Genomic DNA, 19,957 nt, shown 5'->3' on the forward strand with positions numbered 1-19,957 from the left:
TAGGGAAAAAGCTGTTCCTAAATCTTGTGGTCCTTGTTCGGAGGCTCCTGAAACGCCTCCCGGAGGGGAGGAGGTTAAACAGTCCATGGTCAGGGTGAGAGGAGTCCTTAAGAATACTGCGAGCTCGACGTAGACAGCGTTTCCTCTGGATGTCCTCAAGAGCAGGAAGTGGTGTCCCTGTGATGCGCTGGGCAGTTTTCACCACCCTCTGCAGTGCCTTGCGGTCAGCCACTGAGCAGTTCCCATACCAGACTGTGATGCAACTGGTCAGGATGCTCTCGATCGCACACCGGTAGAAGTTCACCAGGATGGATGAAGACAGCTGGTTCTTCTTCAGTGTCCTGAGGAAGAAAAGGCGCTGGTGAGCCTTCTTAACCAGGCTGGAGGTGTTTGTGGCCCAGGACAGTTCCTCCGAGATGGTGGTTCCCAGGAACTTGAAGCTGGAAACACGTTCTACAGCCAGCCCGTTAATGTGGATGGGGTCATGCGTGCTTCCATTCTTCTTCCTGAAGTCCACAATGAGCTCCTTGGTCTTATTGGTGTTAAGGAGCAGGTTATTGTCAGCGCACCATGTGGCCAGGTGCTGTACCTCTTCCCTGTAGGCAGTCTCATCGTTGTCACTGATGAGGCCAATCACCGTGGTGTCATCTGCAAACTTAATGATGGAGTTGGATCCAGGCACAGGCTTGCAGTCGTGGGTGTAAAGAGAGTAGAGGAATGGGCTCAGCACACAGCCCTGTGGTACGCCAGTATTAAGTGTGATGGTGGTGGAGTGGGTGTGACCTGACCGAACATGCTGAGGCCTGTTGGTCAGAAAGTCCATAATCCAGTTGCAGAGGGAGCTGTTAATGTCCAGGTCTCCAAGTTTTGTGGTCAGCTTGGAGGGAATGACGGTGTTAAATGCTGAACTGAAGTCAACAAACAACATCCTAACATACGTGTTGTTATTGTCCAGGTGTGTGAGTGCAGAGTGCAGCACTGTGCATACTGCATCCTCTGTGCTCCTATTTCTGCGGTAGGCAAATTGGTGTGGGTCCAGTGTGGATGGGAGGCAGACTTTGAGGTGTGCTAGGACCAGTCGCTCGAAGCACTTCATAACGATGGGTGTGAGTGCTACTGGGCGATAGTCATTCAGGCACGTTGGGGAGGAGTGTTTCGGTACTGGCACAATGGATGTGGACTTAAAACATGTTGGCACAGTTGCTTGGGTGAGGGACAGGTTGAAAATGTCTGTGAAGACCCCTGCAAGCTGCTCTGCACATGCCCTAAGCACACGTCCAGGAATGCCATCCGGGCCAGCAGCCTTGCGTGCGTTGATCCGGCTCAGTGCAGTGTGGACATCTGAGGGGGTGAGTTTAAGGGGTTGATGGTCTGCTGAGGGTGAGATTTTGGTGGCCGTCTCCTTGCTGTCGCTGTTGAAGCGAGCATAAAAGTCATTTAGCTCACTAAGGAAGGAGACGTCCGTGACTGTTCGTGTGGAGTTGCTTGACTTGTAGTCACTGATGATCTGGATGCCCTGCCACATGCGTCGGGGGTCAGAGTTGGAAAAGTGTTCCTCTACCTTCAGCTTGTAGCAGTACTTGGCCTTTTTGATGCCCCTTTTCAGGTTAGCCCTGGATTTACTGTAGGCCTGAGCGTCATCTGACCTGAAGGCAGCGTTGCGGTCTTTCAGCAGAAGTCGAACCTCCTTGTTCATCCATGGCTTCTGATTAGGGTATGTTGTTATCTGTTTTTCTGTTGTTACACTGTCAATGGTGGAGTTGATGTGATCCAGTACAGAGGAGGTGTAGATATCAATGTCCGTGTGAGAGCCACAAGCAGCCTGTGAAGCCAACATACTCCAGTCAGTGTGTTGAAACCTGTCCTGAAGTAAAGAGTCTGCTCCAGTTGGCCACACTTTGATGGTCCTCACTGATGGCTTCACACGGTTGATGAGGGGTGAATACTTAGGGGTGAGAAACAAAGAAAGGTGATCAGACTGTCCGAGGTGGGGGAGGGGGCTCGCGATGTAAGCTCCATAGATGTTTGTATAAACATGATCCAAAGTTTTGTCTCCTCTGGTGTGGCAGGAAACATGCTGGTGAAATTTGGGGAGTACTGTTTTTAATTTACAGTGATTAAAATCACCCGCGACAATAAAAGCAGCCTCTGGGTGAGCAGTCTGTTGTTTACTAATGGCTGCATGAAGTTCGTTCAAAGCAAGCTTGGCATTAGCATCTGGTGCAATATAGACTGCGGTTATTATGGTGGAAGTGAACTCCCGTGGCAGATAAAAAGGTCTACATTTAACCATGAGAAACTCTAGGTTAGCTGAGCAGTGTCTCCCAACAATGACAGTGTTCGTACACCAAGCTTTGTTGACATAAATGCACAATCCACCACCTCTTGTCTTGCCGGAGTCATCTGCCGTTCTATCTGCCCGGAGCGTGTAGCGTCCTGCTAGCTCAATAGTATTGTTGGGTACGTCGCTGTGTAGCCATGTTTCTGTGAAAACCATGACATTGCAGTCCATAAGTCTCTTACTGTGGGTGATGCGGAGTCGTAACTCATCCATTTTGTTCACCAGTGACCGCACATTAGCAAGGAAAATGCTGGGTAAAGAGAGCCGGAGCGGTGTTAGCTTTAGCTTGGCTCTTAGACCTCCGCGCTTCCCCAGCCTTTGTTTACGATCTCGACGCCGCCTGCGAGCACTTCCGCCCGGCCGGGTAGAGTGCGAAGCCTCGGTTGATCTAGCGATCTCAGGGATGAGTCGAAGTTTGGTGATAAAACTGCTGGTAAAGTCCTCACCGATATCCAAAAGCTCCTGTCGGGTGTATGATGTTAAAGCAAAGCTGTTCAGTATGAACAGACCCGAGATGAGCAGGAATAATACTGCAAAATTGCAAAAACTGGAGAGACGCTGAGCCTCGCGATGTGTTCGTGCCGCCATCTTGGTCACTCACTGATGAGGGTTCGGTGAGCTTTTTTGAAATGGAATCGGTCTGACCACTAATAGGTCTTGGTGCCCCCTGTCATCTGACAAAATCTGTGCCCTGATTTTGCTGGCTACAGGTGGTGGTGGTGGTGGTGGGGGGGTTATGGGTGTGGGGGAACATAGAGAAGTAAAGGGGAGCATGAGAGGAGAAGGAGAGATAGCTGCTTAAGCCACCTGCAGAGGCGTGCTTACGCTTGGGATGGCTCTGGAAGTGGAAGAAAAAGGGGGAGAGAGATGGTGAATGGCGGGCATCAGGGCCTGCACCTTTAGCGGAGACTGCCTCACGCTGGGGTTCGACTGTGGGGCTGCAGGCAATGAGAGGGGAGGGGGTTGTAGGAAAATGGGTGTGTATGGGTCTGCACCGCTATCGGAGGCATGCTCATGCTAGCGTCTGCTACCGGGGGTGGAGGCCAGTGAAAAGGAAATGGGTAGGAAGTCGCAGGAGGAAAGTCTGAGATGTGAGGGCTGTGTTGCAAGTGGAAACAGCTTCACATGCCGTTTACTGAAAAGAAAAAAGGGGGTTAGAAGTAACAGGATGGAAATACTGGGATGTGCAGACCAGTGTTGCAAGTAAAAGTAGACAGACAGAGCAAGCCGAATGCTGATAAACCGCCCATGCCGAAAAACTCTCATAAGACAGGAGGTAGTATGGCTGCATATACAGTATATACACTTGCTGTGCTAGTTAAGATGGTTAGCTAAATGAGATGCACCTGTGCCAAATTGTATAAATATCTGATCTTGCTCCTTCCGAACTTTATTAATAAAACCTAATTTCTTAATACACAAAGAAATAAAAGGAGCAATTTAGTCCAGGTTGATACTTCTGCTCCCTGAATTTTCACTGGGGTCAAAGACTATAACCTCGGTTTTTTATTCATTCAGAAATAAAATAAATAACCAAGTTTTCACTTCATCCAGGCATGCAAAAAGAGATTCTAGAGCAGCATGTTTATTTTGTTTAAAAGGTAAATAAATTTGGTTATCATCTGCATAGCAGTGAAAGGATACACCATGCTTTCTGAGAATGAATCCCAAAGTAAGTAAATACACAGACAAAATAATGAATTCAAAGATAGAACCTTGTGGCACTCCACAGGAAAGTTTAGCAGAGAAAAAATACGTAATCTGACAGAGAAAATTATATTTGTTAAATATGATTTGAACCAGCTAGGAACAGTTCCCTGGATTCCTACAAAATATTCTAGTTGAGATAAAATAATTTTATAATTAACTCTATCAAAAGCTGAGGTTAAATCTAATAGAATTAGGATAAATTAGTCACCAGAATCAGTCGCCAACAACGTATCATTAAGGACCTATAATAAAGCAGACTCTGTGCTATGCAGATTCAATTCAATTCAATTCAAGTTTATTTGTATAGCGCTTTTTACAAAACAAATCGTTACAAAGCAACTTTACAGAAAATTATGTTTCTACAATATTTAGTAGTAGCTAGTAGTTTGTGCACATTTGACAGGATTTTAGAAAAAATTAAAATAATAATAATAATACAAGACGTAGTCAGCTAGACGATGAACTATCAATATTATTAATTAAGTTATTATATGATTCAGTCACACATTTAGCAATAATTGTTAGTTCTGTTTGTTGATTCAGGGTTAGCATCATCTGAGGTCCTCTGAGGGTCAGCATCATCTCTTCTCAGGTGTTCTGGATCCAGACTGGAGCTTGTGTAAATCCTAGTTACCACGGGATGTAAATCCCGTGGCGAAACATAGAAACAAAATACAGACATCATTAGCATAGCTGCTGATCCAACAAAGTCAAATTAGTTTAACCCAAGCTAATGAATAAAAATGCACCTTTGATCAGATGTAACTACACTCACAATTTAAAAGATACATTATTCGAATGTTTGGCGAAAGAGATGTGTTTTAATCTAGATTTAAACAGAGAGAGTGTGTCTGAACCCCAAACATTATCAGGAAGGCTATTCCAGAGTTTGGGAGCCAAATGTGAGAAAGCTCTACCTCCTTTAGTGGACTTTGCTATCCTAGGAACTAAGCAGAGGCTTAAAACCAGACTCAAAAGTTTAGAAACAAATGATTTTCACTAAGGAAAGACTGTAGCTGAATAAAGACAGTTTTCTCTAGTACTTTGGTAATAAATGTAAGGTTTTTAATTATTAAATTTATTAGCATCAAGAAAAGGTTTCTTAAGAAGAGGTGTCGAAGTTGCTTCTTTGACGGTATCATGTATAGTTCCTGAAGCGAAACATTTATTCAGAAAAGACACCAAACTAGGTCCAACTGAGTCAAAAATGTATTTTAAAATATGTGGAGGGAGAACATTATGAGAACACAAAGGTTTCAAATGGTCGATAATTTCTTTGAGAGACTAAAGAGAAACTGGATCAAAAGCACTCCATATGGCTGAAGAGCAGCAAAATTCAGGTGAAACATTAGCAAGTGTGCAACTGAGATCTCAGAATAGTAATATTATCTCAGAAAAAAAATGGAGAAACTTTCAGATAACAACACTGAGGGATTTGAAATCTCATTTACAGGAGGATTTAATACAGAATTTATGACAGAAAATACTATGAACATAGTTTAGTACAATAATGATTCTTTGCAATTAATTTAGAAAAATACTTAGACTTCGCAGTGAACTTCATTACATTCTTTCTGAGTTTTCTCATCTCACTAAATTTCCTTCTTTGACATCCGTCTTCTGAGGTAAACTGAAAACAGCCATAGGCTGTGTCCGAAATCACATACACTCTTGAGTAGGTACTTTTTGAATAAGTAGTTACTTAGCAACTGCAAAAAGAAAAAAAAGAGTATGTTCTATATAATATAAATGTGTGTATTATGAGAGTAATCTGAACGTACTACATTCGCCCTGGTTTTATTGTCACATGACCTAATGTACCAATGTCAGTTGTGTTGCGTGGAATCTTGAAAGAAGTAGTAAGACATCCAGATACTTTTGCACAGTTCCATGTATGGCTGCATCTGAATGTACCTCCCTACTATGTAGTAGGTCAGTGGAGACCCAATGCTTGCATATTTTGTTTGCTAATGTTCTCGATGTTTACTGTCAAGCTCTTGTAAAATCATACACTTCTAGACTTCCAGTTTTCAAATTGGAAACAAAATAACAAATGCTGTTCTGTTGCACTTGTACATTGTCTAACCTGTTCACTGAGAGTTAGTTGCTATCTCACAGCAAATTATAACTTTGCCATGGATGGGGTTTGGAAGCCAGATGGGAGGGGGGCCATGATAAGTCACTCATATATGAAGAAATGAATGAACATTAAAATAGCACATTTGTTAAGTACACGTATTGGAGAAAAGTATTTGTCTTTTATGACTGGGAACGTTTCACTGCTATGAGTCATTGGCTTTCTCATATTAATCTTTCTTGAATTAATTCTGAAACCCATCTGACTCATAGAAACCAATGCCAACCCCATCTTACCCCACTACCCGTTATCAAATCAGAGTATGAGAAATTGAAATATGCATTAATAATAACGTCATTCTTCCTTGTATGATTACCTACAGGCATGTGTTGATTTGAGCACAATGACAACATCTGTTGGGTGAGTCAATAGGTTTGAAGGATTTAACCAAAACCTCATTACGAGCATTTATGAGCTGTTCAATTGTCACTTTTCTTAGGATAGAACATCTAAAAAAGGTCTTACCTAAGACTGTGTATCTTTTATCTAGCTTCATAAGAACATGTCATTCTTATAGTTATAAGTAAAAAATACTATTACCAATCTAAATGTGTGAGTTTTATTGTGCTCTTAACCAGTATACATTTTGAAATGCTTAGTGAGAGAGGTTTGCAGTGTCTCTTGTAAAAAGTAAAGCCAAGTACAAAATATAATTAAGTATAATTTCAAATACAATTAAATTACAACTTAAATGTTTTCCAAAAAGTTTTAAAATATATTTCTCAGAGTAAATAGTATTTGTTTGTTTATCCATCAATCCATTCAAATGATATTTTCAACCTAACTAACCAAGTAAATAACACTGCCATAAAAAGGTCTACATATCTGGTATTTCAAACAACTAGCATTTTGGTTACACCACATGACCATTGTTATTTTTATTTTATTATTTGAACCCCTTTTGTTAAAACATTATTTTATAATAAATAAAAGATTATCAAACTATTTTAATTCTTTTAATAACGCTTTTCAAATCATTGCATGAACTACATGCATTTTAAATAAATGAGATTACTAGATAAAAAAAATAAAATAAAATACAATAATAATAAAAAAAATCTATTTACCATTGATTAAGATCTCTACAGTTTGTTCTTAGTCCATAAACCCTAAGACCCTAGAATTTTGTTACCCAGACTGAAGTATTGAAAAGTCCAGTCACATAGGAGGAGTCATCCATTATAGCTGAACAGATTGAGCCCCTTTCAGTAATCAGTTGTAATGCCCAGTTACAATTGGGCATTGCAATTCAAAATCACACCTTGGCGCAAGGTCAAGACAGCTGCCATGATTCACCATGCAGTGCCTTTAGATAAATGAAGTCTTTCACAATACTCTATCAAAAAAAAAAAAAAAAAAAAAAGTTGTCTTTTGTAATATATGTGAGTAGGAAAACAGAATAAGAACACCATTAATAGCACCTGCTTCGAGTGTTGGGATCAAATGCAGGATAGAAAGCCAATTAGACACCCACTTCGCTTTCTGTGGTACATATTTATAGACATGAAAGCATCCAAAGTGAGAGCTGAGAACCTGACTTACCTCTTCTACAGATTTTGGTAAGTGAACATCAGTCACTTGCACATATGCTTTGAACTTTATTAGAACCTACATGGTGTGCCCTAAACCCCAACTTCAGTAGTTTAAATTATAAATACATTGCTGAATTTTGGATGATGGATCCTTTTCCATGTTCATTTTTTGGATGGCTGATTCTGCAAGAGTGCAGCATGGTCCATATGGCCTAATTTAAATAAGGAAATACATTTGGGGTTACACATAAAATGCTGTGTGTGAATCGCAAGTGGACTGTAATTTATGATATTTACAAATGTTTCTTCTGTTGTTCAGAGGAACAATTTGATGTCATGGTGATGACTATGATGATGGCACAAGTTATACTGATGATGATTATGACATTAGTCATAAACAAAACAAAAAAATCATGGTAAAAAAAAAAAAAAAAAATATTAGATATCCTTTTTACAGTATATATTGTTATATATATGCGTATAATGTGTCTATAATTAATTATTATATTAATAAAGTCCACCCAAGAATGAAAATGTGATTATAATTCACTGTTATCAAGGTTCTTCAAAATCTTTCATTTTAGTATCATTGGTGTCTCAGATGTTTCTCTTAAAATCCCTTTGCAGAAATAAAAGTAGACACAACTGAGGCATGAGAAATATCTGAGACAAAGGAGTCCAAAGTGAGAATGGCCTGTGCTAGTTTTTTTTTTTTTTTTTTTTGTCTAGCTGCAATCTCTTTCAAGACCCCATTATAAAAAAAGTTTTTACAAGTGGCTCTTTCTATTTCTCTGGATTAAATTGGGGGTTTTCACCTTTAATAGTCAGGACAGTGGGAGAAGAGACAGGAAACAATTGGTAAGGTGAGAAGAGAACAGAAGCAGGAAATTACCTTAAGCTGGGACTAGAGCTCATGCTGTCTGAGGTGCGGTTGTGCCTTTACATGAATGTGCTGCCAAGGCTATGGCTCTGACTTTTGACTTTTAGGTTGCTAGTTAACAATCTCAATACTGCTTGCTATTAGCTTTCTTGGTAATAAGTACAAACATTTTGGAGGCAAAAGACGAAATATAATCTAAACCTAAATGAAGTCCGTACATACAAACAAAAATGAATGAAAAACAGAACCTAATTTCTTCCATCGCATATGTCTATCTAAAGCGTTGAGAGAACACTCACATGAGCTTTACCATCCTCTTTTCCCGTTGACTGTTGCACCAGAAAGTTGCTCTTCATTTGCATAAAGTAAATAAGAGATTCATTGTGCAGCACTGAGAACTACATTGATTATAATGTAACTATGTGAGGTTGCGATGAACGCAGATGAGTGATTAAGGGAGCACTTTTTGCAATGAGTAACTTGTCTGATTTTAAAATGTGTTTTAAAGGATGAATTTTGAGAATTTAAGTTTTCAGTTGATATATAACTTCTGATGATTTCTAAAATGTGATATAGAAAATGGCAACGAAGAAGTCTTTTTTTTAACAAATGTTAGAAATCCTGTTATAATGTTTTTGAGAGTGCACTCTTGTCATGAATTAATCTATTACTTTTCCTACATAACTAAACAAAAAAAAAAAAAAAAAAAAGAAAAAGCATTGGTAAAATATATATTTGGGAGGCTTAGACCTTTCCAACGATATTAGTCAGCTGCAAATATGTCTTGACCGCAAAAAAATTCTAACAAAAGTTTTCTTTGTGGTTTACGGTAGTATCAAATGTACTAAAAAAATAATAAAAGTTTACCAAAGTTTGACTCCAAGAAAGACCCCATTTTCAAAATGGCAGCCGCCAGGTCCTTAAAATGACAATTTCTCCTTTGTATTCCTCCTGGACCAGAAATATTGGTGCCTGATACATGTTTTGACCATACTATTCTTATTAACATATTTGCATGATAGATAATTACAAGTACAATTATATAGCAATTATATAGCAATTGATAACAAGCATATTTATGGGTAAGTACAGGTACATGTAAAAAAAAGTGAATATCATGGAAAAGTTATTTATTTTTTTGTAATTTAATTTAAAAAAGCAAACTTTTTTATATTCTAGATTTATTGCACATGAACTGAAATATTTAAAGAGTTTTTTTGGTTGAGTTCTGATGGTTACGGCTTCAGTATCTCAAAAATGTTGAATATTTTCTCAAAGATCAATCAAAAAGATATTTACAAAACAGAAATGTTCAAGATCTCTAAAGTAGGTTTAATTATGCACTCAATACTTGGTTGGGGCTCCTTTTGCAATTACTGTCTTCAGCTCCTTCAGCTTGTTTTTCAGATGTTACTTATCTTCTTCTTCACAATACCCCATAGATTATCTGTGAGCTTCAGTTGGCTGGCCAATCAATCAACACAATATCATGGGCAGCAAACTACTTGGAAGTGGTTTTGGCACTGTGGGTAGGTGCTAAATTCCTGCTGCAAAATTAAATCAGCATTAAGCTTGTCAGCAGATAGAAGCATAAAGTGCTACAAAATCTCCTGGTAGATGGCTGCATTAGTAGTCCTATCATACACTTTATCTCAAGTCTTGATGATTTATTACCCTGATTTATGGCCGTACAGTCCGTGTAGATTGACAGGTAGTCAGAAGTGTGCATGGTCAGTTTGATTGATTTATGACTATAAGGCCTGTCAGTCAAAGCGGTTGCCATGCCACTGGGTCCTGTGACCCTTGATTGACATGGCAGAGGTGTGTAAATCAAAAGATCAAAGAGATCTCAGATTTGACTTGTGTTGTGTTTATTACTGGATATATGATGGTTGTATCTGTAACCAGTGCAGTGGTGGGGGTTTCTTATGATGGTTGTATCTGTAACCAGTGCAGTGGTGGGGGGTTTCTTATGATGGTTGTATCTGTAACCAGAGCAGTGGTGGGGGGTTTCTTATGATGGTTGTATCTGTAACCAGAGCTGTGGGGGGGTTTCTGTGAAGTCCTGTTGTTCACACCTAGAGACAGTGGGGAGGTGTCTGGGTTTTTTCCTGGGGGGGGGGGGGGGGGGGGAAATGGCTGTGCAAAAGTGAGGGTTTTGATGTCTTGGCAAGATCAATGTTTGTTTGCTCTATATGGTGCTGATACCTAGGCACCGACAGGCCACATGCCCCCCCGTCTACAAACACATTTGAAAACGAGGACGATGTCTGGTGTCTTTCCAGGTGAGAATTTCAAAGAGTGAGAGAGACCATTATCTAAATCATCAGCTAACCAAGTCGCTGAAGAGATAAATAATTGAATGTTATCTGAAATTAATAAAATCAAACAAGCATTCCTTAATTTTAAGAAAATACTATCCATAATATGTGATGTGTAAAAGGAGTTGAAATCTCACGCTAATTTTAAAACCGACTTTAAACACACACACACACACACACACACACACACACACAAATGCATGTTGATATTTAAAATAGGTGATACTATTTTCTATATAAAAAATAGTCTCCATTCGTTTCTTAAAACATACAGAGTGGTTTTTACGTTAGGTTGTTGCTCACACCTACATTGTTTCCTTTGAGGCTGCTGTGGCGCCATGTGACACGCCTCTTTTTCGCGACTGTTTTTCGCGTGTACAAAAGCTAACGCCACAGAAGCTGAAGCTTTCTTCAGCGGCTAAAACAGTTTTTTTTTGCTACGTCTTAAAAGTACGAAAACATTTTTAAAAATGTCTGGCTCTCCTAATGGTAAGTCTAGTTTTCATTAACAGCCATTTTAAATCAAATTTGTTTATGTGTGATCACGAGTCATCCCATTACTTGACAGGCAATTTGATGTTCTGTGCACAGAGCAACGGTTATGAGACGATTGTGAACGAAATCAAAGCACTGAACGCGGGCGGTATGTTTGAACGATTGTTTCTTTATTTATTAAAAACCGTTATGTATAACGAATGCGTGTTTATGATCGTTCTTTTTTCATTATCCCCCACCGACAGCACGCCCTCCACAGCCTAACGTTGCGTACGAGGTACCGGGGGTTAGGACTGACATCACACCCGCGCCCGGTAAGTTCTGTTAATAATTTATATTATGTTGTAAAAAATGATCGTTTTTTTTTTCTTTTTCTTTTCCCCTTTCTCATTCATACAAACAGCGAGCGCACAGTCGATTAGTACGGTGAAGGGCCGAGTCGCGAGAGAAAACAGGGGATCGCTCTGTGGGTTTTTATTTTTAATCAATATATAGATCTATTAAAGATTTATCTTACAATGTCAGAAGAAAAAAAGACTAAATAAAACTTTGTGTCTGTGCCAGCTTGTTTAAGACAACTTGTTAACCGGTACCCGTCCGTTACAACTGCGGAACGACATGAAACAGCAAACAGTGCTAGACACGGAACACCATTAGGAAGAAGAGTGGTTGTGACAGCGCAGATCCATTCACCACCGCAAATATCTACTAATTCTACACCTGTTGGTATGTATTAATCATTTGTATTATTATTTAGAATATATATGTATCACATCCATGAAAAAAAAAAAAAAAAAGTTTGTTCTTTCCACTCTAGATTGTACGGGGAGTTTTGCAAACAGTATACCTCAAGCAGTTGCTGATGCAGGTGTTAGAAGACCGTGGGTAAAATCAAGATCACACCATGAACACCAGAATGTGACTGCTCTCCCGGTTCAGCCCGATAGACAAAAGACTGTAGACCCCTGTGAGATCGACGTGATACCTAACACCCCCGAGCGAAAACGTCCGAGACAATCAACTCGTGAGTATAGAGGAATTAAATTAAATTATTATTATTACTACTATCGGTATTAATTATTATCAATATTGTACAGAACCAGAAGACAAGGAGCTATGGGACGAGCATTTTGCCCAAGCATGGGATGGATGCGATATGAACGTCCAATCTAATGTGGATCAGGAGAAGAAATTAAATCAACCCACAGACACTGTTGAAAACGTCGCCGATTCAGATGATGATGATGCAGACAAGCTTCCTTCAAACCAGGAGGAATACAAGAACCAGCAGCTGAACGACACAAACAATGACATTTTGAACACTATTGTCAAGAACCAAGAAAGAATTATAGAGGACCAAGCACGTCATAAACAGCAGAACGACGGGAACAAAGCCCTTTTGGACACAGTAGCCAAGAACCAAGAAAGAATTATAGAGGACCAAGCACGTCATAAACAGCAGAACGACGCAAACAAAGCTGTTTTGGACACTGTTGTTAAGGAGCAGCAGAAACAAGGGATCATCCTTAAACATATTGTTGCGTTACTAAAACGTCATCATGGTGCACATGCTAAGACGGCCTGTGATCAGGAAATGACTGTAACGCTGTTAACTGAACTGCTGGATCTTTTTAAATAACTGTATTGGTGAGTCCTATTTTCTTTACCCAGTTTTTTTTTCTAAGTGTGTATTATTTTTGTCACAAGTGTGCATAGATGTGGTTTTATGATTAGATTTTTTCCTTCTTCTACGTTTAGTTGTGTGGTGTGTATTTTGTGAATATTTTTAAATAAATTAGTGTTAGAAATGGCTGCAAAACGTTGTCGGGAGTCATGTGATGGTGAACAAGATCCACCGTTAAGGGGCAATAGGGATGATAATTTCCAAAATCAACAAAACACCACAGAAAAGCTACTCAGGCTCATACAGACTGTTGATGAGATGAAAAAACACAAACCGTCTAAATTGTTAAAATTAATAAACAGGGTACAATCAAGGGCAGAGCCTCCTCCAGAACCGGTTTTTGATTTTGAACAGTTTTTAAACTCTCAACAGCTAGACGAAGTGTCAGAACCAGTTTTTGATTTTGAACAGTTTTTAAACTCTCAACAGCTAGACGAACTGTCAGAGCCTGTTTTTGATTTTGAACAGTTTTTAAACTCTCAACAGCTAGACGAAGCCCCCGAACCAGTTTTTGATTTTGAACAGTTTTTAAATTCTCAACAGCCAGATGAGGTACCAGAACCACGACCATATCCAATTTTTGAACAGTTTTTAAATTCTCAACAGCTAGGTGAGGGAGCAGGTACCAGGTCACATCACACACTTGACCTAACAGACCCCTGCATGGGTCTCACTCAAGCTGAAATAGAAACACTTGTAAGAGCGGGTGGCGATGTGGCCGGATACTCTGTAGTACCACGAGGGCGATTCAATGGTTTGGAAATCCGCAGGCTTATAAATCTAAGGGAAATATCTTCTACACGTCTATCAGACTACACTGTGTTTTTACATGACACGTTTTCCGAAATAGTGGCGTTTTCCAGATTATTAGGTGGAGATGGTAGTTTAATTAACATCACTTTGAGTGGTCCTAGCTTGACATCTGATGTTAATACACTCTTGTCAGCTAACAATGATTACAGTGTCGACCTCTTCATCAGTGATCTTGAAAAAATCATGCAAAGCAACACAGATGTACAGTTTGATGAGTGTTTAAATTTAAAAGTGTCTATAGCAAGAAGTAAACAAGGAGGTGCTCGACGAAAATTAAGGGAACTAGCCCACAATCAGGTGATTGATAAGAACAGACTTAATTTGTTCGTCCCCTCAAACATTGCAGGGGAAAACAATCTTTGTTTTGCAATCTGCTTAGCACACTTTCTTAACCCTCAGAAACCACACACTGAGTTAGTGTCCGTAGCATCAGCATTGCAGGAGTCTGCAGGATACACCGATCAGCATATGATATCACTTAAGGATATTGCCCAGTTTGAACGTATGTTGAATATTAAAATAGTGGTCTTCTATAGAACGAATACAGGAAAGCTGGAGAAATATGCAAACACAGATGTACCGCATCCTAAAACAGTGTTTTTGTACCTGCACGACAATCATTATTTTATGATTAAAAATCTGAAGGGGTTCGTAGGCACACCATACGTGTGTGAGTATTGCTATCAAGGGTTTACAGCACAGCGAGATCATAGATGTCAATACACTTGTGATGTTTGCAACGATTCTGAATGTCATCTTTACCCCAAAAAAACAAAACACTGCGGTGACTGTTTGAGGTACTGTAGGTCAGACTATTGTTTTCAGAAGCATAAAAAACCACCTCTAGGTCAGAAATTTGCACAGTGCGACGTTACCAAATATTGTGGTAAATGTAATAAACGTTACCACGTCAGTGGCGTCAACCCCAAGCCACACAAATGTCCAGCGGATTGCTGTGTTCACTGTAGTGAGGTTTTGGTTACCGACGGTGTGCATCAGTGTTTTATTCAACCGGTTAAGGTGAAGGAGCCAAATAATCGCTACATTTTTTTTGATTTCGAAACTCGTTATGAAAATAACAGACATTTTGCAGTTTTTGTATATGCGATCACGTTTGAGGGAGAAGAATTTTCGGCCGAAGGTTCTGATTGTGTAGATCGTCTCATTAAGAAATTCAGACAGCCTCGTTATAATAATTACACATGGATTGCACATAATGCATCTGGATTTGATAATTTCATTCTTTTGGAATACTTCACTAAGATGGGGATCCCTCCTAAAATTACAATGCAAGGGTGTCGTCTAATCCATATGTATGACGAGGCATTCAAACAGAGATTTATCGATAGTTACAGTTTTATACCCATGCGTCTAGCCAACACGCCTGCTGCTTTTAATCTGACCAACTCTGTGAAGGGTTATTTCCCACATCACTTCAACCGTGTTGAAAATGATTCATATGTCGGACCATACCCTGCTAAAGAGTTTTACGGATATACGACTATGTCAAACAAAGACAGAATGGAGTTCGATGCATGGTATAGTACTATCTCCGACCAAGTGTTTGATTTTAAAAAAGAACTAGCAATTTATGGAAAAAATGATGTCGTTATGCTGAGGGATGTATGTATGAAGTACCGTGATGAATTCATTCTGTGTACAGGGTTGGACCCTTTTAATTACACCACTCTGGCATCCACCTGCATGGCTATCTATAAAACACACTATCTCCCAAAAGACACAATAGCACTGACACACAACAGCGCATATATCAATCAGAACAAAACATACTCGAACGTATCAATTGAATGGCTTGAATATATCAGCAAATCACGTTCAGTGGTTGTTCAACACGCTCTAAACTACGGCGAGGTGTCATTCGGCAAGTATTATGTAGACGGTTTTTATATCGATGGCACAAATAAAAAAGCATTAGAGTTTGCAGGGTGTTTTTTTCACGGTTGTGAACAATGTTATAACCCCAATGATTTAAATCCATTATTGAAGGTACCTTACGGTCTTCTCAAAAGACAGTTTGATGACAAAGATTGAAATTTTACAGAATGCATACAATCTTCATACCGAGATTCAGTGGGAGTGTAGCTGGACCCATGCTAAACAATCTGATGCCGATGTGATTGCGTTCATGTCCGTCTATAAACATTCTGAGAGATTGAAACCCCGCGAAAGTTTGTACGGCGGTAGAACAAATTCATTCAAGTTGTATCACAAGACAACAGAGGGTGAGGTCATACGGTATGTGGATTTCACAAGTCTCTACCCGTTTTGTCAGGCCACAAAGTGCTTCCCGATAGGTCATCCCCAAATAATTTTCAAAGATTTTGATAATCTTGAAAATTATTACGGCCTTGTTAAGGCTACAGTACTACCACCTCGAAAGCTGCTTCACCCTGTACTACCCTACCGCGCAAACAAAAAATTAACTTTCCCGCTCTGCAGGTTGTGTGCAGAACAACAGAACCAGACACTACCATGTATGCACACAGATGAGGAAAGAGCCATCAGTGGTTGCTGGGTAAGCATTGAAGTGCTAAAAGCTATTGAAAAAGGCTATGTTGTGGTAAATTTGGATGAGGTATGGCATTTTCCCCAACGATCAGATACACTGTTCCGTGATTATGTTAAAACATTTTTACAGTTCAAACAGGAGAGCTCAGGGTTTCCAAAAGATGTGGTGACCGATGCAGACAAAGAATCTTATATCAGAGATTACTTTGAGAAAGAAGGGATTCAGTTGAATGTGGACAAGATTGAACCGAACCCTGCGCGTAGATCGATAATGAAATTGGTCTTAAACTCACTCTGGGGGCGGTTCTGCCTTCGTGAGGGTTTACCTAAAACTGAAATACTTACAGATCCGGAACAATTTGCACGACACATTTTTAGTGCAGAGTACGACATCAGACATTTCTCATTTGTGTCAGACACTGCGGCAATTGTACAGTGGTCTTACCCCGAAGGGAAAGCCCCCAGACTTGCGATGTCAATGTCTTTATTGGTGCTTTTACAACTGCCCATGCGCGTTTAGAACTCTATGAGCTTATGGACAGGCTGGGTGATAGGTTGCTTTATTGCGATACCGACAGTGTTGTTTTTACAACCAGAGAAGGTGAATATGAACCGCCACTAGGTCCATATCTCGGTGATCTTACTGATGAAGTCGGGCCCGGCGATCATATTACCCTCTTTACCAGCACTGGCCCGAAAAGTTATGGTTTTGTCACCGCTATGGGTAAGGTTTGTATGGAAGTGAAAGGCATAACACTTAACGCTTTAAACTCCGAAGCCATCACATTAGATTCAATGATTGGACTTGTTAAGCATTATGTGAAGGGGAGGGGTGATAGCCGTCATATTCTTGCACACAACGACACTATTGTGAGGGATAAAAAGGATTTGACGTTACACAATAAGTCATTTGTAAAGAAATTCAGAGTTGTGTACGATAAGCGTGTACTGCTCCCTGACTTCACTACACTTCCATATGGCTTCTGACAACGTTTTTGGTGGGGGTGTACATGACACAGAAGGGTTTGACATTCGACTCCAATGTCCTTTTTCATTGGTTATAGCAGGCCCAAGCAACAGTGGTAAAACCTTTTTTGTAAAAATGTTGTTGCAAAATGCAGGAAAGTTGATTTCTAAAAAAATTGACAATATTGTTTTCATTTATTCTGTATGGCAACCTTTGTATGATGATTTGTTGAATATGTATGATAACAATATTAAATTTATAGAAGGAATTCCACAAACTTTGGATGATGATTTTTGTTTCCTGTCAATTAAAACATCCCTCGTCATAATTGACGATTTTATGCAGGATGCTTCCAATAACAAGCAGATTGAGAAACTTTTTACAGTCTATGTACATCATAAAAAATCTGAATGTTATTTACATTCTACAGAATTTAATTTTTTCAAGGTAAATCCAGCAGAACTATAATTTGAACACAAATTATCTGGTTGTTTCAGGAATTCGAGAGACGCTGCACAGATTAGTATTTTAGCTAAACAGATGTACCCAAACAACTCAAAGTTTTTCATGGAGTGTTATGAAGATGCTACTGGCTCCCCCTACGGTTACCTTTTGATTGATTATAAAGCAAAGACCCCCGAACAGTATCGTCTCAGAACTGCATTACTTTCACAACATCCTGTTGTATACCTCCAGAAAAAAAAAAACGTAACTGATTAGGGTGAAAAAAAGATGTCTGGGAGACTTTTAAGAAACCACTCTCTTTTAAAGCTGTTATTAAAAGCAACACCCAAACAAAGACGTGTTATTTTACAGGCAGCCACAGATGAGTTCATTTTATGTTTGTGTGAATTAGCTCTTAATGTTCTCCATGGTAATATCCCGCTCACACAGCAGCAACACCAGAAGCTGAAAAGAAAAAGAACTGAAATCAAATTTGTTGCAGATAAGAAAGTCGGAGTCAAAAGAAAGAGACGGTTGATTAACCAACAAGGCGGGTTTCTTCTTCCACATTTAAGTGTTGCGGTCCCCTTTCATAACCAGTTTGATCGCATCTAATAAATAATGTCAGGGATGGAACATGCTGAGAAGATGTACCTGGTTCCACAAAGACAGCTGGATAAACTAAAGGCAGGTACCACACGTGAATCTATACATCAGGTAGTGGAGAACGATCTGGATATGACCATGAGGGATATTTTGCACAGGAATGATCTGGAACCATATGAAAAGGCAAAGATGTATACATCTGTATTGCAGAGGTTTTTAACATTATCCAAGCTGGCAGACAGCGAGACCAGCACACTAACATTATCACTTCCATCAACTGCACAAGCTGAGAAAGAAGAAGAACCTGCGGAGTCTACGGGTATGAACACCCAGTATGTTTTAGATGTTATTGCAGATGATGTTTTTGAAGAATGTCCCACAGAGGAATGAAAAAAACGTTCGCTACATTTTGGATAAAATGTCTAAAAACAAAGATATTGCTTCTTGGACAGCGTCGGGAGAGTTTGTATTTAAAGGGTAAAACCATCCCTGGTTCACACATGCTGGATTTAGTTAAAAGTGTCATGGCACCGCAAAAGATTCTTGACGAACGGAGAACCTGCTGGGTGGAATGAGTTTCTGGAGGCATTTGCCTGTTTAAACATGCCTTATTCAACGGTCCCTAATCACTATGTTAGACATACGATTAACTCTTTTAAAACCAAATCGACACCTCCAATAACCAAATCTTCTAAAAAACGTAAAAAACGTGAGGTAGACCAAAGTACCACATCAGGACAGTTTAATTATCCACAAGATGGTGTATTTAAATCCCCACTCTTGATCCGTAGCAAATGGTTACATTTTTAATCTCTGAGTTTTTTATTTATTTATTTTTTTTTAGAGGACTGCGTTCTCATTTTTTTATTCACCATGTTATTGATATTGTGTGTGTGTGTGTGTGTGTAAAATAAAGAGTTATAACAAGAATTTTCTATTTTGTTTTTATTATTGTGAAATATTAAACACTTGACATGAACATTTCACCGTTTGCACACACTGAACACACTTGAAAACATTTTCATTACATTGAGATTGTTTTAGTTTTTTTACAAAAGCAGACACACGTTTGTCGTTTTTAATCAAATCGTCACTATATAACTTTAACACATAATCATAATCACGACCCCTTGCCATGTGATAGAGAAAGAACACACAATGCTGTCCGCAGGTATCTGATGAAAAATCCTGGACCTGCACAGAGGAATATTGTACCACTCTAGAATTCAGTTTTAAAAAATCACTGATTATTAGTGGAAAACTGGGATAGTCATATTTATTTCCAAAGCTATCGAAGAAATATCCAACGCCGTCCTCGCTTATGTGGATGGCAAGCCAGTGTTCACCAGGGAGGCGAGAAACATGTGTGTTAAAAATAACCGATGACGGTAATTTTCTTAAAGGTGTTTGTGGTAAGTAGTCGCATGGGAGCACACCGAGGAAATGGGTGTTGCATGAAATCTTGTCCATGATAGCCGTAAGCTGGATCGTGTTCATA

The sequence above is a fragment of the Carassius auratus genome, chromosome 40 (assembly GCF_003368295.1).
Source record: "Carassius auratus strain Wakin chromosome 40, ASM336829v1, whole genome shotgun sequence".
NCBI classification, from domain to species: domain Eukaryota; kingdom Metazoa; phylum Chordata; class Actinopteri; order Cypriniformes; family Cyprinidae; genus Carassius; species Carassius auratus.